This window comes from Thunnus albacares, chromosome 14 (assembly GCF_914725855.1).
Source record: "Thunnus albacares chromosome 14, fThuAlb1.1, whole genome shotgun sequence".
NCBI classification, from domain to species: Eukaryota; Metazoa; Chordata; class Actinopteri; order Scombriformes; family Scombridae; genus Thunnus; species Thunnus albacares.
The window spans coordinates 23,775,419-23,801,173 of record NC_058119.1 but is presented as its reverse complement, the minus strand read 5'-3'; the positions used below and the strand labels follow the sequence as shown (position 1 = coordinate 23,801,173).

The 25,755-nt window shown below is 41.2% G+C and overlaps 1 protein-coding gene across 9 annotated transcripts in view; it reads left to right on the top strand.

Annotated features, from left to right (window-relative positions):
• The first annotated feature begins 6,930 nt into the window (after positions 1-6,930).
• Positions 6,931-25,755, top strand: part of LOC122997539 (homeobox protein Meis1) — a 165,933-nt gene continuing 147,108 nt past the window's right edge. For all 9 annotated transcript variants that reach the window (XM_044373743.1, XM_044373742.1, XM_044373744.1 and 6 more), the window contains exon 1: positions 6,931-7,221. The gene's annotated coding sequence lies outside the window, so the exon portion shown is untranslated. The remainder of the gene's footprint in view (positions 7,222-25,755) is intronic.

The following is a 25,755-nucleotide window of genomic DNA, read 5'->3' as shown; positions in this document are numbered from 1 at the left end:
AATGGTCATAGTTTCAGTAAAAGTGAAGGAAATTTGGCTGGATTATTGGCACAAAATATTAGCTTTCGACAGTTTCAGTACAAATTAACTAGTGTTGCCTTGTGAGTGTATATGTGTCTCACATACACTGTGGAAATATGTGTGTGTGTGTGTGTGTGTGTGTGTGACAGTGTGTAGAAGGCTGAAGTCCGGTCAGACTTACTGAATTTCCGTGGTATCGAGGCCCGTCCCGGCCATATATCAACGTAATTAAAGGCTGGTGTAATGACGCAGGGCCTCGGCAGCATGATTTCTGTCTGATCGCCACGCTGCTTCATTAAGACCACTCAAGCTAACGAGCTGTGGCTGTAATAAAGTCCTCCCCCCGGTCTGCCGCAGTGATGAAGGAGCTACCCAAAGTGAGCTGAGCCAAGGCCCGAGATAGAATTAGTACTGGAAAGGCTGAACTTACTGTGTTACTGCTGGTGGTCTGTTGATCGGGTCAAGGTGCTTTTCTTCTAAGACTGTTCTGTTAAAGTTTTAGCCTCTCAATAAACGAAGTGAGTCACACGAAAACCATTACGGAATGGAAGGTATTTGGACTGTTTCATACTTCAGTTTGGTCTGGGTGTGATTGAGATATACTGGTCTAAGCATACAGTATTTGGAAATTCATGGATGCTGGTAGGTTCACTTGGTTGTTTCTGATTATTATTGTCCTACATCAGATATTACAAAAGTTAATGATTGATGTAATCTAAAAATATTTTTTCAAAACATGCCTTAGCCTATTTTTTAGAATGACTGACATCAAATTAAACTGTGTATCCCCATTAACATCATGTATCAATGCGCAACTACAGTATTGCAATTAGTATACCTCATGAATGAGGTGGAACAATCATTATCCTACAAAGCCAATTCAGCATTGGTCCAATGATAATTGTTTGATTATTCAAAGATGATATTCCTTATCTTTGCACCTTGTGGTGCATTATAAATAAGGCAGTTCCGTTTAAAATTTTGTTCATCCATCCCTTCGTCTGTTTACCTGGTTTGGTTTGCGGTGGCAGCACACTAAGCACAACAGTCCCAGTGTCCTTTTACCCAGCCATGTCCAGCTGCTCCTGGGGGATCCCAAGGCATTCCCACACTGGCCAGAATACGTCAACCCCTTGAGCATGTTCTGGGTCTGCCCTAGGGTGTCCGTCTCATTGGACGTGCCTGCACTACCTCCACAGTCTGGAAAGCATCTACTGTACTGTAATTTTTCTGTGTGTCTGGATTTGACCAAATTTGAACGGGAAATGTTTCTACAAATGAGGCCCTAGTTTGGTGCTCCACTGTTTATTGTAACATAAACAGGAGTAGTTACAGATTGGAAGTGAAACAGTGGAGGCATTGCAAGAAAGCACCCAGTAATGGCAATTTTAACTGTTTATATTTCAGTGATTTGATTACAAAGAAGGCAAACTATATGCAATCACTATGAAAATACAGCAGTCACATCACTTGAAAAAGTAAAGTTATAATCTGATCACATTGGGTCTTTTTTAGGATTGACAGAAGGTAAATACTGCCACTAACAATTAAACACATGGTTGAATGGCCATGCCAACGCCTTGCTAGCTGTGGGAGGCTAACTCTTCTGAGCATTCTACTGACCGACATGCAATCGCTGGATAATAAAATAGACAACCTTTTCTGCAGGATCGCCACACAACAACACATCAGAGACTGCTCAGTCCTGTGTTTTACAGAAACAAGACTCAACCAAAAGACCCCTGACGAGACCATTACACCTTTGCGCTCTACAAATGCAACTGCAGTGTGGAAGAATGTGGTAAAACTCGCAGAGGGGGGCACTGCAGCTCTCATCAAGGAGTCATGATGTACACATCAAGGTTTTAGCCAAATTATTTTCAGCAAGTGTTGAAAATTTGACCATCAGATACAGGCCGTTCTACCTACCAAGAGAACTACAGTGCATTATATTGAGCATTGTTTATATCCCTCCCTCGGCTAACGTGGATATAACGCCGAGAGAGCTCTACAGCATCGTCAGTAATCATGAAAATACATGTCTGTATGTCAGGACTGTGCAAAAGTGGTCAGACAATGCATTGGCTGAACTGCAGGAATACTTTGAGACAACTAATGTGAAGATGTTTAGGGAGGCCACAGACAACATCCACGAATATACAGAAACTGCTAGCTGTGACATCAGCTGGTGTACATCCATGTGTGTGACCCTCAGGACTACCCAGGTTTTTCCTGTTAGAAACCTTCGTTTAATCAAGATGTCCAAGATCAGGGAATGCAATATGGCCTTCCAGTCAGGCAATAACCAACAGTATAAATTGGCCCTGTTATGCTCTGCTGAAGTCAAGAAGGCATCCAGGCTGTCACAAACTACAAGGGAAAGAAGCACACGGTCACCACTTCAGACATCACCCTCCCAGACAGACTTAATGCTTTTTATGCCAGCTTGCCACCCCAATCTGGACACTTCACCAGTACTACCAACAGCACCGTGTGGCCTGGGGAAGAGCGTTCTCCAGGTGACAGGTTCTTAGGTTTCTGCAGCACGTTTACCCCCATAAGGCAACAGGGCTGGACAGAGTGTCACCTAGAGTTCTGAAAGCCTGTGCTGCTGAGCTGGCAGAGGTGTATACAGACATCTTCAACACCTTACAGCATGGGAACCAGCCTCTAATCCAGGCCTACAGAGGTCCTCACCAGAGGTATAACTGTGTGGTATGGAAACACCACACTAAAGGAGAGGAAGGCCTTCCAGAGGACTATTAAAACCGCAGAGAGGATCATAGGAACACAGCTCCCCTCCATGGACACTCATCATGTTCATCCACCGCTGCAGGAACAAACTGCGGGCCGTTCTTAGAGAGCCACATCACCCTGGACTCTCTCTGTTTAGGTGGAGAAGCTCCAGACACCAACTAAGATACCACCAACCAGAGAGCAAGAACAAACAGGAAGCGCTTCTGCAACAATTTCTTCTTAACGGCCATCAGACTACTTGCAAAAGACATTCAAGCTGGTGTGAAATACTACTGACATTAACTCCTCTGAACTGTGATAACAGTCTGAGACCCCCCCCCCCCCCCCCCCCACACACACACACACACACCGCCCCTCTACACGCACATACTCACTCTTTTACTATGTACATCTTATATAATCTCTTAATTGTGTGTATCTTTTTTATTTATTATTATGTGCATGTCTTTATTGTATTTTTTATTACTTTACTGAGGGATCCGCACAAGAATTCCAACACCCTCGAAACACCTTTACCTGAGCAAATGGCAAATAAAGTCTTGAATCTTCAATCTTGAATCTGTTACAATGGGCCTTCATATCCATATCCAACGCATGATAAAAATATATTTCAGTATAATTAATAATAATGCAGCGTGGGTGTACAGTCATGGCTCCACAGCAGTAGTTTCAGGTCAAAAACACTGTGAATATGCAGTATAGTTTTGAAGTATAAATGAAGTTTTATGCAAATTTTGCGGGTTTGTATTGTTTGTAAGTGTGTTTGTAAGTGAAAGCGAGAAGGAGAGATGTACAGGTGAATCTGTTCTGTGTATTTCTGAATGTATTTCTCATCTTTACCAAATAAAGGAGGTGTGGTTTCCTGCAACTTCTGCTTTTCATGCCTGCTCTGCTCTGATATCACCTTTGAATGGATACTGTAGTTAAGATCCCCTGTGAACATCAAAACACATTATTCTTACTCAACACTGTGAATTTTCACCAGGAACAGCTACACACTGCATTACCAATTTGTTGCAGCAGCCTCTGATTTCCCCGATTTTCTAATGGTTCATCGCAACGGTTGGCTGTGATTAGTCACACAATACGACATTAACCTGTAAATTAAAATTCCTCCATGCAATTTGATGGGTGATTTAATTCCAGCATCGTGCCACCCCTCACTCCCAGCATCCTCCCACCCGCCCTCCCTCTGCCCATTTCTCCCTGTCCTCATCCTCCAGACATCTACCCCCACACTCTCTTGTCTCTCTCTCTCTCTTTCTCCATTCGCCGTGGGCTAATCCCATTATGAATTCTTTATATAGCCTTTTCCCTTAATGATCAGTGGGGCCTGCTCCAATCCTGATTACTATTGTACACTTAGCACTACATAAAGCAGGGGATTAATATGCCCCACTAGAATCGTTGCTATGGATCCACTCGTTGCCTTCCGAGAGATGTTGCTGCTGCTTCAATTGGCCATAAATCGCTCTCCCCAGTGGCTTCCCACGTACCAGACGGGGCATGGAAGAATAGGGGGTGAATTTCTCTCTCTCGTGGTCTATCTCTCTCTCCCTGGACCCAGACAAAAGTGATCTGCTCTATAATTCATGACCCAGCGTTTTCTCTTTCTTCTCCTCTCAAATGTTTTCTCTCTTTCCCAAAGACACTGTAGTAACCCTCCTCTTCTGTAGCCCTTACCCCGTGAAAAGGTACTGTAAGACTGGGTGGGCATCATACATGAGCACAGATTGTGAAAGAGTTGAGGTTTTAAAGACGTAATGTATTCAGAAGAGAGCTGTGTGATGTCAAACATGGACAGAGAGGATGGAGGGTGTTAATGGGCTCAGCTGTGTTGGTTCGTTTCGGTGAGGAATTCTGTGAGTGTTAACAAGCTGTTGCAGAGCAACTGCAGGAAAATATTGTACAGTAAGAACTTTTCCCCATGAGTTTCTTCAGAAGAAATATCTAAAGGCCTTCAAATTTGGCATGAAGGTGTATAGACTACAGAGGATGTGCCTCAAGTAATTCCAAAAACCTAAACCTAGCCCTGTTTAAAATTTATGACTCAGTATTTTAAAAATGCAGGTTGTTCGATCTCCAAAAACGTGTTCTTTAGATAAAGGTTGCAAATGTTTACTCGTATTCCTTAGAGTTTCACTTTCATGTCAGCAGTTACAGTATTTTGTAAAGCTATTTTTTACCTCTCTCAGATGCAGAATGAGTCCAACGCAATAAAAAGTCTCATTCCAGGATGAAACAGAGAAAACAGGGGAAGGAGGCTAAATATGAATGGGGGAAAACTGAGAGGACTCCTCAGGCCTTCATGTTGTCCTGTTGGCTCCTGTAGCGGTTGAGGAAGATTTCTCTTTTTCATTTGGTGCTAACATATCCCTTTTCTTTCTTCTCTGGTTTAAAGTGAGCGAGCTGAAACAAGTCAAACAGGGTAGTTTGAGGCAAGGCTTGGTGAGCTCTGGGGACACCTGCTGAGAAACGGCAAGAAACAATTCTTTTTGATTCTTGTTTCTTTGTAGTTACAGTCTACCCTCTGAGTATCTTCATCACAGGCCGACTGCATACTGCTGTTCTCTTCTTTTCCTGTACTTCCTTGTGAACCTGAGTGGTAACAATTTGCAACAACCCTATTGCACTGGATTGAGCTCTATTATTGTTCTGTGTGAAAGAATTGGGATTGCATAATATTTTTTTCCTTTGTGATCCCTTCATTATGTACTGCCATGGCTATATGACACAATGAGAGAACAAACGTATAAAGGTATTGTAAATACTGCAGAAGACATCTGTTTTGTACACTGAAAATCACTGTATTCACCAGCTATGTTTTTATAAAATAAAATGTGGAAGACAAAATAATAAGCACATATGTAAGATATCATAATTAGCAACTTAAAGGTACCCTGTGGCGTTTCTGACCTCTAGTAGTGCTGTGGAGCAGTTGTTTTTTTGTTTTTTTGTTTTTTTATGAGTGGGTCCCCGTTTTGTTTGTCTTGTAGTGCATGGATATGCACATTCATGTGGGTGAAGCAATACGGCCCTGCCAATGGTTTCTTGATTAATCGATTAGTTGATTGAAAGAAAATTAATTGGCAACTATTTTGATAATCGATTACTTATTTAAGTCGTTTTTCAAGCATAAATGGCAACCATGCTCTGGCTTTGTCATATATGGCAGTGAATTGTATGACAGTCAATGTTGTGGACTGTTAGTTAAAAATAAAACAAACATATTGAAGATATCACAGTGGCTGTGACATGGCAAAAAATAAAAACAATAAAATTAATGAATGCAGCAGTGCACCAGCAAAGGCAGGAAAAGCTTTTCTACTGATAGATGCAGACAGAAACTACATCAGAATACTTCAGGGGTGTGAGTTATCATTTATTGTCCAACACGGACTCAAGAAAACAGGAACCTGCCACTTTCCACTCCTCTTTCTGTACTCTCTCTTTCCTGGCCCCACTCCTCCTCAGACTGACTCATATTACATAAGACCTGTCTTCTTGAGGCTGTCAACCAATAAACACATAAATGATAACCTGTGATCATGATGTTTGTGACTAGTGACATTATTTGTGTTCACAGCAGTTAATATGTTTAAAAGTTCATACTAAGTTCAGAGACTAGTTCTTACTTCCTTGCACCCGTATTTTCCCTTCTCCCAGTGGTGAGACTGGCTTTCTTGGAGTAGTGGAATCACCCAAGGTACATTAGCTTTTGAGCGATTGCCAGAGCAGCAGCTGTATGTGACCATCCGGTTGCTTCCGTTTGCCATTGACACGCCAGGTCACATGTTCAAACAAGATGGATGCTCAAGATGCAGTGAATTTTGTGGATTATTACATTATTACTTCTGAGCACATATTTCTGCAACACAAAAGCTGAACATACACTCAACTCAGTTTGCCCTCCTATTCCTCCATCTTCCACGCATCCATCCACTCCTCCATCCTTGCACCCCTAAAGCATCTCCATCCCTCACAACCTGACAATGTCAAGCCTCGTTGCCCTCCGTGGGTGTGACAAAGTGCGGTGAGTCCAGCACAAGGCTGTTAGACCCTAGAGTTGTGGTTATACAGTATGTGTAACACCCCATAACACATATATACACACAAACACAAACTCACTTTCACACACTGTCATCCCAGCCAGGTCCACCACCTGCCCTGGCCTGCGCCGCCTCTCTGCCAGCCAAGGAAACTCATGCCTGGGCACTCTGGGCAGCAACCCAGCCTTTCACATCCAGGTCCAGGGCCAAGAGACAGGGGCCAACAGCTGGCGGTGTGCAGAAGGAGCCTGGAGGCTTCCACAGCAGATGAATCACCACGGATTAATATTTAACTCCAGACTCCTGCTTCCCTCTAGCATCTCTCCTTCCTCCCCCTCTGTTCATACCACCTTCCTTCTCTCTCCATCCATCACTCCATCCGCCAGTCCTGCAGGTAAGTTGGCTTATGCTCAACAGACCCATACTGTAAATATGTTATGGGGATGCTGAGTATGGTACTCTTATTTCAGAATTTTTAGAAGTTGGATGCAGGATGCAGAGAGGTTGAGTGCCTGGTGGAAACTAAGTGCAAACCAGGTTGTTTAGCAGTGTTATAAAAATCAAACTTATTTCATCACAAAAAAAATAAACAAAAAAAATCTGATTCTAGCCTTCATAATGCTTTTGGAACATTTTACTTATTAGATTACATACTTCACAATATCCACAACGATATAACAAGCTGGAGGAATTCACAGACTGAAATAAAAGTATTGAGTCAGTGGAATGAGGCAGTAATTTTAAATTTCTGCCTTCTCTACCTTGGATTGTTTTCTTGATCAAAAAGTGAGAAATACAAATACAACACAGTCTGATGGAGGAGACTGTCCTACTTATTTCTTACCTGCATTGGCAATATTGTGTGTATGAAGTGGATAAAAATACTGATTTGTGCAGCATAAACCAAACAAAACATCTGTGCCCTGAAATTTCAGTGGAATTCTTTCCGAATTCAAATGTTTTAAAGTGTTCAGAAGAGGTGAGAAAAGCACACATGCTGTTTTGAGGCAGGTGTTTTATTTGCCCTACACTGTAGCAGCCTGGGAAGCAATGAATGCTCTGATATTAACCAGGCCCATTTTTTCAGCAGGTACTAAAGGCAGGTCATGGCTGAAGTAGAAAGCCTCAGTACTGGTGCTGTAAGCCCAGTAGCGTTAGCAACTAGAGCCAGGCCTGTAATAGCATTCTCAGATGGGATCCGTTATGATGACTGCATGCCTGCCTCGCTCCTTCAGCTCTGATTTTGCGATTAAGGCACCAGACTGCTTTTCTTCTAGTTTTTTCCTCCAGACTGTCTCTGTCTCTCTCCGTCTCTTCCTCTCTCCATCATAACCTTCTTTCAATCCCTTTTCCATCTCTGCATCTTTCCCTTTTCCATCTTGCTTACCTTTTTGTTTCTCTTTATCTCTGTCTTTATATATTTTCCTCTTCTTTTTTCTTACCCTATATCTCCCTTGTCTCTCTTGCTCTATGTGCATACAGTATATGTTTGTAAAGATATATCGGTCCCCTGTGGATCTCTCTCATTCGCATGCATGTTCTGTGAGCCTGAGCCATTCGAGTGTACATAAAACCCGCTCTTTATGGCCAGACATAAAAGAGAAAGGAGGGAAAGAGAAAAGAGATAGATTTTCTTCTGTTCCTTAAAGAAGGGTTGCTCTGATCTCGCTTGTAACGGATTAACCTTTGAAGAACCCTCTTTTCGTTTGGCTTTTTGTTTCTCTTTTGCTCTTGTAACTTTGAACACAAAGGCAATTTTGTCCTGACTAAAAAGGGCAATCTACTGTTATCTGGGTCATGTTGTGATGGTGAATGAAATATGATTTTTTTCGTCTCTCTCCGTCTCGCTCTTTGCCCCCCTCTTGTCCCTTTATGACTGCGTTCAAGGGGAGCACGGTGGTGCATCACTGAATACGTAACCAACCAACGGACCAGTGGAATTGTGGGAATTCATGGGAATCGCCGTGGGGACGGGGGTTCTCGCAGGACCACTTCCTGTCTGTCTGATTCAGGGACACTAAGGGGTGCTTGAGCTTCCCTCCACGCCATCCCTGACGAGGCCTCAGCGGAAAATTTGTGTCTTTGTATGGGACGGGCTGAATACACTCAGAGGTGCCAGCAAACTTCGGAGTCCCCATTGTCTTTCACACCGACCAGGGTCCAAATATGAATATGCATATTCATAAGAAAGAGTTCAGTTTTCATAGCCCCCCACAACCCCTCCCCAACCCTCTTTATTCATCTTTTTATAATGTCCTTCCATCTCATTTTCAATTCTAAATAAGGCGTTCGGCATATGAAAGGTTATTGTGTCACACCCCTAAAGGTTTTGCAATGGTAGGAAAAGGAAAAAAAAATTATAATTACATCCTTTGCCTATGTGATTCTGTGATTAGTATCGGATGATTATTTCTGGGGATTGAACATGTGTGGGTTGATACCACGAGGTGAGTCTCAGTGGGCTTCGGAGAGACAAAAGTACTTAACTGCTCAGTTTTTCATGAGGTCAATATGATATTATTTCCCCTGAACTCGTCTCTGTAGTTAAATTGTGAGAGACCATATCCCACGCTGTCTGGCACAGGGAGTCCTCACTTTCTTGTCAGCACTCATGCTCGGTGCAATCATGAACACCCTAATAGAACCTGATCTTTCTCACTGAATGTGAAATGTACCCATTTAAAAAAAAAAAAAAAAAAAAAAAAAAAGAACAAGGCAACGCTTTAATATCTCTGACATGTTTTAGTTGAGCGTGGAGGATTGGAGCAAGCGTTCACTACTCAGTGAAAATCGATGGCGCTATTACTAATCATAGTTAGCGTCTTCTCCACCGAGTGATGAGAAGCTGCTGGGTAGGCCCTCATCGCTTGAAGGGATACAGTTACATGTGAAGACAAGGCATGTCAAACTTACACAGTGCAGACAACCGTGGGGAGTCGTTAGATCTTTTCACCCGTGGAGAGCATGTAGGTGGATACGAGAGGACGCGGGGGGGGGGGGGGGGGGGCGACATCTTGTTGAATATCATTTTAACACTCAAAGTTACTTCAAAACATTTCCTTAAAGGATGATTTAAAGGGATTTCTGCTTTATCAAATAGCACAGAATGACAGGAAAATTGGTAGAGAGATTGAGGAGGAAGGACAGAGTTTATAGTCTGCTCAAAACTACAACATGTGCAAGAACGATGGTACTGTATGGAGCCTTGTCTGTTGATCCACACCCATTCAGTATTGCTCTGATGTAAACACTTAGGTATGGTTCATCTGCTTACAGGAAGTGTGTTGAATGCTTTCACGGATGAGTGTATATAGGACAAGTGAGTATGAGTGTGTGTAGAGATCACATTACTGAATTACTGTGATATTAATTGATTGTTTTATTGTTTCAGTTATTTCCAGAAGGAATAATTAAGGTTACCTTGCACCTCAAATTTCTCACAAATGGCAAGAGTCTTTGGGATTTTTTGGTGGTTGGCTATCAACACCATGTACAGTACGGATACATCAAGGACACTTGCTGTGGTCTTTCCCCTCCACTCTCCTGACAGTAGAGACAGTAGAAACCCTCAGTCACTAAAGTAACACAAAACAACTGTTAAAAGCCTTTTTGCTTCCATTTTTTGACCCAATACAGTAGTTGCTCTATACGCCTATATACAGTACGGTTCACAGCAGGTTTTACATTTGCTAAAATACTTTACACCACCAGGATTTTATTTTAAAAAGATTAAAAAAGAATTTACTTATACATATTAGAATTAGAATATTATTTGTAGACGGAGACAGAGCCGTTGCATAATCTTAATGCGACGCAGCTGCATCCAGTGGACGTGTGTGGTTATGATCGGCAAGACTTCACCTCAGAGTGAAGAATTAACTTTAAAAACATAACTGACCAAATAAAGAAATCAAAGCTGTTTTATGTACAGTCTCATTATGTTGGAGGTGGACGACATGACCGGCTGATATCTGAAGTTAAACAAAAGGACACAATCGGCTCAATATATTGACGACTGATGGTGGAAGTTAGAACTTAGTCCATCAGCATGTTCTTACCCTACTGCCCCAGTTTTGAATTGGAATTGATGGTACGAGCGTGACGTCTGATGCACACGCGATGACAACAACCTGCTTTTGTGGGTGGGGGTCTGACATCGATGTGTGACACTGGAAATCTGGACGTGATCATTACCAAGGCCTGGAGTCAAGGCCATTAGCTCCACTCCCCCTTCAGTGAGTTATGGGTCGTCTGTCACGGGGGCCCGGTGTCCGAGACCTGTCATGGTGAAAGATGAAGGGGTCCTTGCACTCTCCAATGAGCCGTCCGTGGAGATGCCCGCGACAAACGACCCATGAGCAGAGACACACCTCTCATCAGTGAGAGCGATGGGAGCAATGGGACAACTATGTGTGTGTGTGTGTGTGTGTGTTTGTCTGTGTCTATTGAGGCAGTAGTGTGTGTATCTGACCTGACCCTTTAAATACCCTTCCCCCTTCCCCTACAATCCATTTTTTCCTTTTTCTTGAAGGCAGAGAGGCCTTGGGTTTGCTCAGGACATTTTCATGCTCCCTGCTGACAAAAATGTAATCAGACACCTCTGTCTAGTTTAAGAGCACAGTAACAGTGATTCATACAGCACAAGTCCTCATTATATCGCTCCTGTACTGTAGGAACAGAAACATAAGAGGGATGCAGACAATTAACTGTACTTTCATGGGACTGGCCTGACATGTATGCAAAAAGAACACAGGTGATGGACAAAACAACAGAAACACCTGGTAAGACAATAGATTCTCAAGGACTCAATTTGTATTGGATGATTTTGCACCTTTAGATTTATGTCCCATGCCATTGCAGGGGTTAGTGTGCTTTATATGTTGCGTGGCAGAAAATAAGGATGTGGAGGACAAGATGGTGGAACCAAGTGTATTAGCTGCTTAGCCCTAATCATACTTTAAACATAGTTTATTTGCCATAACCAGCGTTTCCCTAATATTAAAGGATAGGTTCATAGCTTTTCACGTCTGTCCTAAAACAACAGTCAGGTGCCCAAATGAACAGTGATACATTTTTTTTTCTTGCTGTAATTGTTCCTCCTGTTCATACTGGCCTTTAAAAGATTTCCTTCATAAAGCTCTTTCAATGTAAGTGATGGGAGGACAAAATCCACAGTCTTCTGGCGCAAAAAATGTATTTAAAAGTGTATTTGAAGCTGATATGAGGCTTCAGCTGTCCAAGTTAGTCAAATCAAGTAAATATCTTTCAAAGTTACAGTCTTTTTAGTGCCAAATTCTCTCCTTTTTTTACGATCTTTCCACTGCAGCTGAACAGGAAAACACTGTCCGTCGAGACACAAAGAGGGAATATTTTACTAAAAAGACTGTAACTGTGGAAGATATCAACTTTATTTGATTAACTCAGACAGCTGAAACCTCTCATTATATATACTGTATCATATTATTTTGCTCAAAACGAGCACTGTGGATTTTGTCCCATATCACCTACGTTGTTAACACATTTGGAGGGGATTTTATAATGGTCAGTATGAAGAGGAGGAATGATTACAGCAAGCAAAACCTGTTTCAATGTTCATTTGGGCACCTAAATGTTGTTTTAAGACAGACACAAAAAATTGGGAAACCTATCTTTTAACCATAGTCGTGCAGATATTGTAGAAAACATGAATTTTGGCCATATTGGCATTAGGCCTAGATGTAAAGTTCTACAGAAATGTTATTGACCTTCTTGTATGGTGATAGGCTTGTATAATCTAATACCTTATCTTATGTTGCAACATATACTACCTTTGCAAAACTTATTCTCAATTTTTTTCCTCTATAGTAATTTTTGAGACCATAGTTTGTGGTGGTGTTGTATCACATTACAATGTATTCTATGGTATCGCAGTTATTTTGTCCAGGCTGTGTGTACTGTATGTACTGTATGTAGGTACACTTGTTCCAAGGTGAGTGATGTGTCTTTTGAAAAAACAAACAAACAAACAAACAAAAAAAAGTTATAAAATGCATTATCAGTCACAATAAAAACCTTTTATGTTGGTGTTCAGCAAAAGAACGGCCAAGTAAATTTTAGCTGAATGGATTCCAGCACTTTTTTTGACTCATGTAATGTAGGTCTTGATTACTAAGTATGACTTCTAAAAGTAACCGTTATGACTTTTAGACCTGTGTAATTGTCACTAATTACCATCTTCACTTAATTAATTAATTTTAATTTAATTAATGACTTTTTTTCCCTTCCAGAACAGATGCACAACATTTCAGAGTGATATATAATATAATGTATGTCGTCTCTGCTCGTTTGTCCTTGATCTGGGTACTTGTGCTCTGAGCTTAATAATGATTATGTTTAGAGACAAATCCCTATACATTTACTATATAAAACTTTTTTTTCATTGCGTGTAACAACATGCTACTTGCCATGGCAACTAATTTGGATTCAGGAAAAACAAGACCACATATGTATAGGAACATGATTCATAAAATTATTTCAAACAGTCTCTGGAAAAACACAGTAATTACCCTCTGAGTCAAAGCAAACAACAACTTGGGCACGTGTAACCCCTGAGGGGCTGCACATGAATCACCAGAGTCCCTGAATATATGACTTATTAGATTATTTACAAACATACAGTATATCCTGCAATGCATATATAAATAAACATGTGTTTTATTATTTTCTGTCTTAACACATGTTCTGAGGTAATAAGTAAAAGACATGTATGCATTCATGGCAGTTGTATGTGATGTAATCATTTATTTACATATTCCAGGTATCATTTTTCATCTTGTCAATGGGAGCAGAGTATTCCCTGGTGTGGTTTGGGGCTTCTCAGAATATGTAACAGGAACTCCCGGCAAGAGGAAGTGGCACTAACTAATGCGCTTATTTGGAAAAGAGCAGCCAGCAGTCGTCCCCCCCCCCCCCTCCTCTCATTTGGCAGGAGACTCTGCTGTTGCACTGGTTTCTATTAGGATTCACTGACACTCTCCAACCGGGTTTCTTTTGGTCTCTCTCATTCTTTCTAGCTACTTTTCTCATTTTTCCCTCTTTCTGTCATATATCTTGATTTCCTTCCCTCTCACATCCCTCCCTTTCTTCTACTTTCTGTCATTATCTCATCGTCTACACAGTAATTGCCCCCCCTAAACTGTGAATGAGACTACCAATCCTTGACTGTCAACCTTTTCCTTTCCACCACTCTTTCCAATTTCCAACCGCTCTCTCCATCTTCCTTCACCCTTCTACTCTCCTTCTTACTTCCCCTCCATCTCTTCTCATTCTTCATCCACCCCTCCTGCACCTCCCATCTCCTCCTCTGTAGCAGTAGTGTGTGTAGATGGTGCTGCTGTACGCTCCGGGCAGAAAAGTAGGCCAGGATTACTCTTGCTGGCTTGTCCCCAGTGAAGCGTGTGTGCATGTGTGCATGTGTTTGTGTGTCTGTGTCTGCGTCTGTCTGTGTGTTTGTGTGAGTAGGTGTGTGTTCAGGCCTGGGAGAGAGTGGGCATACAGGCTGGCCAGCCAGCAGTCAGCCAGCAGTCAGAGTAGAGCTGGGCATATGGAGCCTCGGTATTGGGCCAGCAGGTATTTTGCAGCGTCTGCTCTCTCCTCCTTTGTTTAATATTTCCCTGCTTCTTGGTGTCCTGGCTGCAGAATCCTATTTGTGCTGCCAGCACAGACCTACAGTATGGTATAAGCTCAGATGGAATATCACTTCTGTCAGATGAACATCATGTATGCTCAAGATTTTATAGAAAAAAAAACAGCCGCCTATTCAGCGTGAGTTTACAATAGGTTTGAATTGTTTTGACAGGACCCTATGGTAGGTTCATGAAAGTTCCCTAAAGTAGGAATGATCACCTAAACAAATATGAAATTATGAAGATTTTCTTTCTGGCATCAGTGGTGATATGCTGGCAGATATTAGGAAAGTATTCAAAAACTAAGATGTGCAGGGCTCCTGTAACTTGTCTCTTAATATGTGCTTATTTACGTAAGTAGATGTGCAATTACTTGGACATACCGTTCAGCTGTCAACACAGGTACTGTACCTGTGGATTTTTGGTTACAGGACATCGTCTTGTTTATGAGCATATTTTTCTGAGGCATATTTGTGAGGTGTCTTAAACGAGTAATGGAGGTGAGGCAAAGCAAGGCAAGTTTATTTTTATTGCACCTTTCAACAACAAGGCAATTCAAAGTGTCTTAACTCAAAATATAAGAGCAACACGAGGCAATATAAAAAAAACACATGCAAGTAGGATAAAAAAAGAAAGAAATAGAAGAGAAAGCTAAGCTAAATTGAAGTTAAACAGATTAAACATTAGGATAAAAATGACATTGCAATGCAAGATATGAATTAAAAGTCCCAAATTTAATTTAATAAAAGGAGGTGGCAAAAAGAAAAGTTGTAGGCTTTGATTTAAAACAAGTGAGAGTTGGAGCAGACCTTAGGTTAGGGTAAAGAGGCAACTGATATTCTGGCAGTTTATTTTCACATACATGATCTTGATGATTGCAAACACACACACACACACACATGGGACAGCCCTCATTTTCAATCCTCATTGCCTCAAACTTAATTGTTCTCTTAATTAGGTGGCAGAGCTGGAGCTGGAGGGAACACGTGTTACATACAGTAATTCTGTGAGTGTGTGTACGCATATCTGTGTGTGTGTATCCATGTATGCATACAAACATGTGAATGTGTGTATTGGTCTGTATACATGTATTTCTATCACCTCTGTGTATTGCTTGGTGTGCCTGGAGGAAGTGGAGCTCTGATCTGTGAGCAGCAGTAGCTCCACAGAGAGTCATGCATGCCAAAATCCAAATTCCCTTGAACAGTCTGACGCTCACTATACGGGGGAGTTTCCCCCTCCCTGAACATGATCTTCTCTGCAGTAGAAAGCATCAGTCTGTACTCCCTTTCTCTCAAATGGTGAGTCTTTAGTTGTTTTTTGTCCACTGAACCATCTGTAATATACTGCTTTGCATTTTCAGTATTTTAATGTGACACAGTATCTTCGCAACCTCATTTATCTTGCTTTTTTTCTCATCTTTGGAGCAATTATCCCATTTTTTTGCATTATGAGCCGGATGCTAAGTTGTTCACATTTTAAACCTGCAAATGTTTTTATCGCTTTCTGTGTCAGTTTTTGTCTGTGCCTCTGTGTGCACAAGTAGAAATCCCCTAAATTGCCAGACACTGGTTTTTAATTATGAGTACGACATTTTTGGTACACCTGACTTTATAATTAGGATCTCCCAAGGCAAATTTAAAAGGGCAAAAAAGACCTCTATGAAATGGTGTATATGAGAACGAGGAACCTCACCAGAGATGCCCCCCCTGTAGCCAGGCCTGGAACCAAACTTGTTGATAGTGGCTGGACTCTGGAAAGTGGGGAGTCCTAGGGAAGGGCTGGGGAGCAAGACATGTAGGCTACATTGCTTAACGTGCTGCAACCATGACCCTGACTTGAATAAGAGGCAGAAAATGGATAGACAGAATGGATGAACCTCATGAGGATGAGTGACAGTTATCTGTGCAGGAGCATGACCAGCTGAGATGAAAGCAATACACCTTCTGCCTCAAGGTGAGAAGTTTGTAACTGTATATTGCATTCAGTATTGTACTGCTGTAACACTGTAAAATACCTATCAGGGTCTAATGAAGCATATGAGTCAGTATATGACCTTAAAAGACATACTTGCTGCTGGAATTTTTTTCCTCTAAAAGCGGCAAGGCAAGGCCTGATGACCAGATTACTATGGAATGGATGTTCATTGTCCACAGTGGGCAAATCCCAATAATTATGATGATCACTTTCAGCTCAGTATTTTCCCTTAACCACAACTTTTTCTGCCACGAGTTTACATATATTCTGCTTGTTGTCCACTTAAACTTTAGAACTGCCACTCTTCAGCCTTAATCCCCTCTTGCAGAAGAAATATAAAAAAAATATATAAAAATCTGCTGCTCCCCAGGAGAAAACCTAGAGATTTTAATGACCCCATGGCCTTTCCCCTACAGTGCCAACCTCGGGACAAACTTTATATTTTTAGCTCCATGATTGGCTTAAGTTTCTGGTGAAATGGAAAGGGTTTGTGTTGGAGCTAGTCCACATGTTTGCTCGTCTGATGAGGCCCAGTACCATGCTAAAACACTGGACTCTTGCTGATTGGCATTGATTGAAGTGCATTTAAGTTTCATGGTGCTTCTCTGCAGAAGAGTGCAGGTCAAGATTGTAGAGGTTTGGTAAAAAGAACATGTGCACTCCAAACAGTCCCATTAGCATATACAGGCTTTTCTGTTTGGCGATTCTAACAGGCAACAGAGTTCAGGTTGCATCAAGGTTGTTGCTTTGGTCCTGGGACACACTGCCTGCGTTAGCAGCGCATGTGCGTCATGGAACCTCTTGCTTTTCATTTTGGCATGATGTTAACAGATTAGAGCAGCCACACAGCAGCGCTCTAAAGATTCCACGTCTCGCCTATTTTTACTATGTGATGCACGCGGTTCTCAGCAAAAATAGACAGTGAAAATGATCTGTTGATAGTCATATTGATCATAACTGCAATATTACACCTTTCACTATAGTCTCAATGTCTATATCTGTAGAATATGTCACAGAAATGAAAAAAATAAATATAAAGTGTTGCCAGTGTGGGTCAACCTGTGCGTTTCACGCCGAGGCAGGGAGCCTCTCTGGCGGGGAACTCCAGCGCAGAGAATCAGTGACACACGGAGCTTCTTTTCTTGACTCCTGCTCGCTTTCTGTGATATTAGTTCAAACCGGGACTCCTGCCTGTTGTTTAACCTGCTTCCAGATGGAGATTTGGTGTTGTTATTTTCCTTATTTGTTGTCAGTTTCCATCCTGACAGTTAGTTTGGAGGTTTGTTTGTCAGAGTGTGTTTGGCTTGGTATCATCAGGAGGGATTTTCTTCACTTGGGAGTGTCGACAGTGGGGGTTTAACTGGCGGAATAATCAATATAATCAATTAAAAAAAAAAAAATCTGTTCTGTTTGAGGAGTGTATGTGGCTGACACAGAAGTAGCCCCAACCAGACCCCACCATGCCCGTCAGAAAGAAAGCTGCTTCCACCTCACATATTATTTTTCATTTATTATTTATTTATTTATTTTATTTTTATTATTCATTTGTTTTTCACAACTGAGCACACACTTCTTAACCTTTTTCTGTCTAAACTAAATATAAATGAAATTTATAATGAAATGTTATGAAACATTCTATTATTGACGGCCATTATCAAAGTCAAACCCTATGTAGAAAGATAGCAGCGGTGTAGCAGCGACGCTGTCTGTGTGGACACCACACGTGCGCGAGCCGCAGCAGTTCAGCCATGCACACGTGCTGCTCAGGTAGAGGTAGGCAGTGTGTCCCAGTCTTAAGACTAAACAGTTGCCACAAAACTATTAAAACCGATTATTGACCTGATAGTTCTCAATCCCCGAACCTCCTTTCATATCACGACTAGTACAAAGTCATTTCTGCACAGTAACTCAGCTCCCTTGTGGAAATATGATTAAAATTTGAAAACGTTGCTCCGTCCAGGTGAAAGTGTTTAACGCTGGGTAGCATAGCGGCGCAGGTGAAAGTGTTTAGTGCTGGGTAATGCAACCTCTCTTGGCCCCCCGCTTTTGCAGCTGCGCATAATTATAGTCTCTCTCTCTCTCTCTCTCTCTCTCTCCCTCTCTCTTTTTTGATTGCTTCCCTATGTAGGTGCAGATTAGCCAGGAAAAGGACATATTATACAGTATAAAGTACAGTGTGCTTTATTAATCCCTTCACTCCAACTTCACTGCAGCCATCATTGTCTTTTTTTGTAATAGCTAATCAAAGAATTCCTATTATTTTAAGTCATTATCATTCATAATAAACCTGTATGACAGTAGTTTGTTATTCAAGAGAGCTGGAATTGACTTCTTCCACTCCGACAATAGTGCAGATGATAAAGGTATTAAAAGCCAGTGAAACTTCTCGTGCTTCATAAGAATTCAGTTAAAGCATGGAAAACACAATAAATTATAAAGCGCAGTCTTTTCTACATATGCTGGTTGATCTTCAGCGTTTGAATTAGTTCTGCTTCTTCTCTGTGTACAGTACACACAGATGTGTGTAACAAAGGGTGGAAGGCTGGGAAGGAGGCGGATCCATCAACCTCCAGCCTGTAGCTCTCTGCTGGCTAATTAACCATCATTTTACCCAGGGCCTGAGCTGCACTGATGGGGGATAAGCTAGCCTTTGACGGGGTAAGGCAAGCGTGGCGGTTCCTAATCAGGGGGCCTGCAAGTGGGGCGGAAAACACCTGTTCTGAGTACAGGTGTACACCCTAGCACATGGCTGCACTCTTCTGCCCCCTCTCCCTCCTCCACTTACCTCCTCCCAGCTCTCTTTCACTCTCCTTCTCCTTTTACACGATTGCTGACTCGCATTCCTGCACTCTGTTTGACTCAGTTTTCCTTTGTACTCATTTTCTGCATAGCTTCTTTTACATGCACAGTTTTTGGGGCCAATCTCAACTATTTTGTGGTGCTTTTCTTATTCTGGTTGATAACTGACTTGATAATTTACACAATGTGACCTCATGCTGTGATATTTATACCAGAATTGATAGGAGTAAATATTAAGCAATGCAAACACCAACAGTAATTATTACAAACCTGCAAACTTGATGTTTTCAATAAAAAATATGGCAGTCTGACACTTTCTATGTAAAATGCCACATACCTGTGGTGTGTCGATGCATGTAAACGCTTCAGAAAAGCAGCAGTAACATCAAATTCTGAGGATCAACATATCTCAGCTTCTTTACCCTGACTTCTTTCTGTCTGAAGCAATGCTACGTGATGCGGTCAGTAGAGTTTCACTGCAAGATATCATCAAATGGTCAGAGAGAGAGAGAGAGAGAGATGGAGAGAAGTGGTTGAGGAAAAAGTGGTCAAGGAAAAAAAAGTGACAGGCCTGTCATTAGGTTTTGGAAGAGATCAAGAGATACCAATTTCTGCAGCCAGTGATGTCTCATTAAACCCTCACATAATGCTCTCACAGGGGTCATTGCTGTAGTCATTGTGTTATTTTAATCAACATTTAGCTCTAAGTTCAGAAATGAAAACGAAAAACAGCAAAAGTTGAAAGATGTGTTCCTGTCACAGAAGCATGTGTAATATGAGACTAAGTCAGTCATCTTAACTGGTTTCTTATTACGTTAATCCAAGTTTAAACACATTTAATTGTAAGATTTATACCTGTAAATGTAACATATACATTAAGGTCATTACATGATGTTCTGGACAATTATCCCAAAGTGAAATGGTAAAATTCCTGACTAATAACAAACTAAGGATAGTGAAACTATAATACTAAAATACATTTAAGTAGCACTTAATAGCTCTAAATGTGCAACTTAAAAAGGTTTCTTCTTCTGTAAGGCATAAAAACATTAAAGGTAGATAAAAGCAGCAATAAAAATCTAGAGGAAATGGTCTCACAAAATGCATAAATGTGTAAAAATGAAGTGCAATTTAAGAAACAACAAATTATTTCACTGTGGATCAGGGCGATCCTTCATAAAACTGTAAAAAAATCAATAGCCAATATTGATCGCTGGTGTGTTTCTACCTTTATTTATCAAAATAAAAAGGAATAATAAAGTTTTGGTGTCTGATTCAAACTTACGGTTAGTATCTAAAAGTGACTCTATATATTTGGAAAAAAAAACAAGATCAGCAAAGAGCATGTTAGGATGTGACTTCCCAGCATCACATGTGTTGTATTTTATATCTACACAGTTCTTAATGCATGCACCGTAGTTGATGTTAGTGATGTAACATCAGGGTCTTCATGACAAGGCATTAGTATTCTTGGAGAAGGTGTATACTTGCACGTCTGCACATCTCTTCCATCCTGAATTTCCTTCCTCTCATCTTTTGTCTTCATTGGAAACAGCCTGCGTCTTGCTTTTCACTGAAGGAAGCAGTGCATGGATAATATGGTTACGCCGTTACTGATGCATAAAGCTGCGTGTCTGGTTCTTGTCAAGACCTTGCCACCAAAGTCAATTTGCCCGTGCCCTGGCAGAATGTAATATTTCTTTAATCAGATCAACACGGAAATTACGTCGGTGGACTGTATTGATACGAGAGGAAATAATTAAACTCTGGGCTCCAGGAATAATTTCACCCTCTGAGCATTACTGTAAACCCCATAAAAAAACAAAACCATCCTCTCCTCCCTCCTTTGCAGGATGAGATAAAGAGGAAACCAGGAACGTAGATAGACAGATGAGATTTCATTTACTCAGCCTCTGTTTTCCCTCCAGCCTTTCAGCAGGTTCCTCTCACCCAGTATTCCACTACTGCATCACCGTCATCCAGCATGATGTCCATAACCTCTGTGGGTTTCAGTGTGAGGCAACGCTAACTGACACTGAATACGCTTAAACTTTAGCGAAACAACTCTACAAATTTCTTTTCTGTGCCAGAGGACACAGACATCTAATAGAGAAGTTGCATCAGTGTGTAATGAATGAAGAAGTCTGTTGCTTTGTGCTGCTCATAGATTTGTTGCTCCTTGTACACTGTCCCACCCTGTGTAAGGTTGTTAACTGTGACGCTCAAATGAACCAGACCAGACTCCTCTAATGGCTCTTATTGGATCTAGCTGGGAGGGAAGATTGGCCCCACCTGGGTTACCGCCACTGCATCCCTTACCCATCATGCCTGCCTCGATGACACAAAAGCCTCTTCATGCCTTCACCAAGGTCATTCGTAAAAACAAAGATGCTTGGATAGAGAAATAGCTGCCAATTTTTTATTTGACATATAACAGTAACGGTAATAGAAAGAGTATATCAGTTTATATATTTTAGATTATTGAATAGAAATTGTGCATGTTTGAGTGCTTAATGCCTTTACTAGTTTATCAGATAGGTTTGGTTCAATCTGTTCTTGTGTGGTTGTTTCCAGACTGAACACTTGTAGCAAAAATTCAACTCGTGAGATTAAGTCTGGCTGTACGAGACCACTGATCGACACAACAACAATCGAGTTGTGAAGTGAAAGGAACCATTTTGGGCTCCCCTGTTTCTGAAAGGAAAAATCTCATTCATTTTTCACCACAGACAACATTATATGACTCACAGTCTGAGCATTTCTACTGCTTGGAATGGCATGAAGCTCTCCCGGTTGAATCATCAGTACAAAAAATGTAGAAAATATCTGGTTCTTTGATAAAAAGTCGAAGGTTCAAGACTGTGTACACAAACATTTCTGGGTAGAAGTTAAGGTGCATATTGGCAAGGACAGCCAATCACCAAGCTTAAAATTCGGTCATGTGTGCCACTAACTGTGGACGGAAGCTAAAGGTCACGGTGTTGACAAAACTGATTTACAATCTGGTGAGTGAGTCAGTTCAGCTTTAATTTCTGGTTGAATTCAGCAAATATGGTGCCGTGTTTTTCTCACAACTTCAACAACAAAGAAAATTCATTACTGCTGTGATTCGAGTCTCTGACTGGCTTCTTCTCCATAGCAATGGCAGCTGAGGCTCATGGGTATTGTTGTATTCTTAGCAGTCTCCCATGCCAAAATCACAGACAAAACGTGATTTCTCAGGAACAAAGTTGAAATAATTGAAACTGGTGTTCATAATATAAACCTATAAGATTTTGACATTAACCAGGAGAGTCCAGTGTTTCTATGTAAATGTTTAAGGCACCACTGAAAGCATCCTCAGTGTATCACTGCCTGGTATAGTGACTGCACTGCACTACATTGCAAAGCACTGCAGAGGGTTTTGCGGTCATCCCAGGACATCAGCGGATGTGAGCTTTGCTCCATCCAGGATATACACCAGGCAATGTGCCAGGAAGGCCCGTAGGATTATTAAAGACCCCAGCCACCCCAACCACGGACTGTTTCAGCTGCTATCGTCTAGCAAGCGGTATCACAGCCCCAAGGCCTGGACTAGCAGGCTCGAGAACAGCAAGGCCACCAGGCTTATGAACACTGACGGCCTGCAGGCTGCCTGATGTTACACACACATACATAAGCACATATATTTGTACACACATATATGATATACACATATGGATATTTATTTATATGTTATGGGGAGGACACATGCACACTACACTTTACATACTTACATACATACACACACTCATGTTTTACACTCTTCTTATTGTTTATGCTCTTATGTGTTACTGTTGCTTTTACTATTTTAAGTATTTCTTTTTTTCCTTACTGCATTGTTGAGGAGCTGAAACTAAAGATTTTTACTCTCTTATACTTATGTAATGAGATATAACAATAAAGAACTTTAAACATACATACAGAGTGGAGAAACACGCCGGCCCCACTCTGCAATTTATGTGCCAAAACCGGGAATCCATGATCACGTGTTTACTTTCATAGCAACACTTTTGCTCACACACACTCACACACGGGCTATTACAATGCTAATGTTTTATATTTATTCTTATTCAAGGGGCCCTTGACAATATTTTTAAAAATAGAAGAAAGAATTATTCCTTCCCTCCTTCCACAGCATCTAATCGGTTTGGTTACGACCTGTTTGCGTTGTGTCACGGTGACTGCGGCTACATTGACACTCCGCTACACTTGATACATCTTGTTAGTAAATGAAGTGTTAGCAGGGATAACACACAATACACCTTGATCAGGCGCTCAAATGGAAGATTAATTTACTCTTCTCTTGAATGAGCAATCCACGCGGTCCATAATTATTTAAGTTCCATTTTGGGTTAATTATGGTCATTAGCATTATGCGTTCTAAGTGAGGGGCTAATTTTGAAAAAAAAGTGCCTTGAGATTTAACAAAAAAAACCCACATGAGCCTCTGAAATGAACAGATCATTTGGTTTTGAGGGGTGGAAACTGATAGAAAACAGCAACAATTATTCTATTTATTATTATTATTATTATAATTCTATTCTAATAAAGTTTGAATGATTAGAAGATGTATAAGGGTGGGTCTTTTGAGCACAGATTTTATTCTTTGAAATTTATCCCATCTTGTATGGCATTGAGCCATCAAAGGCTCAACGTGGATCTCTTTGGGTTTCCCTGGTATTATAAAACTTTGCCGATCCGTATGCCAGCAGAAGATGAAATAGAGCGTGTGGTGTGCAGTGAGAGGAAGGTTGCAAGGGACAGGATGATGAAGGCTTGTTTGGCTCTCCTCGTTTCTCCTCAGTAGAGCAGCCCAGCGTGAGGAAAAGCTTGTTAAAACCCTAATAGTAGCTATCAAAGGCTATTGATTATCTTTCCCGCCCTGTTTGGGTGACAAAGTGAGCATTAGCTGGAACCATAGAGAGCTTCTTAAGACACGTTTCCTCAGGGGCAGCCCAGTCCCCTGGGCTGTCCGCCGCGCATACACAGACACACACATACACACACAGACTGACTTGCGTCTCTTTTTTTTCAAAGCTAACACACTGCTATCCTTTCACCCTCCTGCCACCAGATAATCAATTTTACAGCCAGGGATCAAACACTGAGCCCTCTGGCTGTGTGCTGCAGTGACTACTGTAACACACACACGCACCCACACACATAAAATCAACCTTGCACACATAGTAGTAAATTCTCATAAAGCTTGGTTAGGGAAGTTTCTTGCTCCATGCAGTTCATTTGCTGGTGTTTTAGTATCTTTTTTTTTTTTTTTTTTTTAGCTTTGGCCATGATGCATAAAGAATGTTGTCCTTGGAGAACCGAGAGAATGAACATTGCACTAATACACAGAACAATGAGCACTCTTTTGGCCAGTGATGTACAGAACAAGCTGCATAGCCAATGAACTCCTACTCCCATTCTTCCTGTTTAAGTGCGTTTCTCCTCCAGTGGTTCAGAATACCCGAAGAAATGCAGTAAAGTATGGTAGAAACAGGAGAAAGGGTTATGTGAGGCAACTTATACATAAGGCATTGTAACAACCAAATTAATGGATGTCTGTTAAAATATTCACTCGATTAACCCACAGATTTAGGGCGGCCTACATGGAAATTCAGAAATTCCAAAATGGTGTGTTTGTGTCTTTTTCGCTTGGCTGCATCCAATTCGCAGACCCGGAGATGTCAGGCTTCTTCGAACACACTTCCTGTTCTCGGCTTTGTGTATGAAGAACATTTTAAAATCTGCAAATTCTCTACTCTACAGTATATTGAAGGCTGCATATTTTAGCACAAGGCATAATTTGATGGGAGCATTTAGTGCAAAAGCTTAATACAAGTTGGCAGCTGTGTTGTCAGTCACAAAAACATGCTAAACTGACTTTCAGACTCCTCTGATGTGGATTTAGTTTAGTCTAATGTTGCATTCACATCATATCAAATTATGCTAAAATACTAGATGTGACTACAACTTGGAGGTGGTGATGTCCTTATACCTCTACGTTAGGGGGTTATGCTGTACCTTCGGCACCTGTAGGCTGTAAAGTTAGGCCATAGGTAACGTCCACCGCTTCAAAGCTGCTAGATGCTGACTCTGAAAAAAATCCCTGGTTTCAAGTGACTCAATCAAAAAGCATCTTCTCCTCTCTAGAAATACTGAGTCAATAATTTCTTTCAAGGAGTCATTATGGTCTTAATTACTAAATCCAGGCCCTTTAATAAGTGTGATTTTCATTTTGGAAATTATTGCTCTATTAATAAGATGAAGACTTATAGTATAGCTTTGATGTCTGCTGTGTGGTCTGTTGATTGACAGCTATGATTGACAGTTGGCTCACCTGCTGCTCTCCCTGGCTCCGGGACTTGTTCTGAGTCAGACTGTTGTTGCAATTCTTCAGTAAATTTAATGTTACTTGATTATGATACTTGCCCTGTTTGCACAATTGAGCTAAAGTAGCTAATGTTAGC